Source organism: Acomys minous (assembly GCF_964271855.1).
Source record: "Acomys minous genome assembly, chromosome: 4".
NCBI lineage: Eukaryota > Metazoa > Chordata > Mammalia > Rodentia > Muridae > Acomys > Acomys minous.
In genome coordinates this window covers 80,881,158-80,882,640 of record NC_140486.1, presented here as the reverse complement: position 1 = coordinate 80,882,640, position 1,483 = coordinate 80,881,158, and the positions used below count along the sequence as shown (strand labels likewise).

Sequence of the window (1,483 nt, the reverse complement as noted above, 5' to 3'; positions counted from 1 at the left end):
GGGAGAGGACAAGGAAGGACTTCCAAGGTCCGCGTGAGGGTCTCATGTGGGGAGCAAGTGGAGGGGTTGCAATTGAGACATGGATGAAGAGGGAGGTGCCAGAGCTAGACTGTGATGGCAGGTAAACAGGTCATGTGGGTGGCAGGTAGGCCAGGCTGCCATTGGTAGGTTAGCATAGCTGAGCATCTGCCCAGCTATAGTGCCTGAAGTTTTTAAATAAATATAAAGGTCTCCATGTCATTATTTACAGCAAGGCTTGGCATGGAAAGTCCTCACTTTTACAAAAATAAACCTTAAAATTTTCTTATATTAAGAAATTCAAGTATATATCATTCAGAATTTTCATACCAATTTGCACATGATACACATACATCAGAAGTATTTTAGACAAGAGGAAATGAAGAATGAGCAATATTATCTTCTGTGGTCTATATTGACTTTAACATCACATCAAAACCTTTTTCTTCAATTAAAAATCTGACACTCTCATGGAAGCATTATCATGTAATGCTTATACTGAACACTTTAAAAGAAATTTAACCAGCGCGTGCAGGAGGGGTTGGGTGGGGAAGCCTCGGCAGCAAGCTCCTGGAGGCAAGGCTCGAGCGCCCGCGCCTGCGCCCGCCCCCACCCTGCTCCCAGCCCCGACTCTGTCGGCCTGGCGCAGCCATGATCAAGGCCATCCTCATCTTCAACAACCATGGGAAGCCGCGGCTCTCGAAGTTCTATCAGCCCTATAGTGAAGATACACAACAGCAAATCATCAGGGAGACTTTTCACTTGGTATCTAAGGGAGACGAGAATGTTTGTAATTTCCTAGAAGGAGGACTATTAATTGGAGGATCTGACAACAAACTGATTTATAGACATTATGCAACACTATATTTTGTCTTCTGTGTGGATTCCTCAGAAAGTGAACTTGGCATTTTAGATCTAATGCAAGTATTTGTGGAAACGTTAGACAAATGTTTTGAAAATGTCTGTGAACTGGATTTAATATTCCATGTAGACAAGGCTCACAATATTCTTGAAGAAATGGTGATGGGGGATGGTATTGGAGACCAGAGTGAGTGCGATTGTTACACAGACTGATGCACAGAATAGACTGGAGAAATCTGAGGCTGGCTTAGCGGGAGCCCTGCTGTATCCGCTGTAAAGAATATGAATCTTCCTAAAATCCCAAGAAATATTAACATTGGTGACATCAGTATAAAAGTGCCAAACCTGCCCTCTTTTAAATAAAATATTAAAAAGGCCACTCCCATGTAAAACTCAAAGGGAAAGTCATCTAAGTTTACCATGCAGTTGTTTACCAAAAAGGAGCGTCTTAACTTTGCTCTTAGATTTAAGTCAAGGTACTGTATAGATGCTGCAAAAAGTCAATATGGAAGTTCAATGTTGCTTTTCTTGCTCAGTGATTTTAAAGAAATTGAGTAGTTCCAGAGTGATTTTTTTTCTTTTCTTAATTGCATTCATACGCCCA

General features: G+C 41.5%; 1 pseudogene across 1 annotated transcript; it reads left to right on the top strand.

Moving 5' to 3' along the window:
- The first annotated feature begins 623 nt into the window (after positions 1 to 623).
- Positions 624 to 1,269, top strand: LOC311596912 (AP-3 complex subunit sigma-1-like; annotated as a pseudogene). Its single transcript has one exon. The product of its transcript is annotated as an AP-3 complex subunit sigma-1-like (transcript).
- Positions 1,270 to 1,483: the final 214 nt, after the last annotated feature.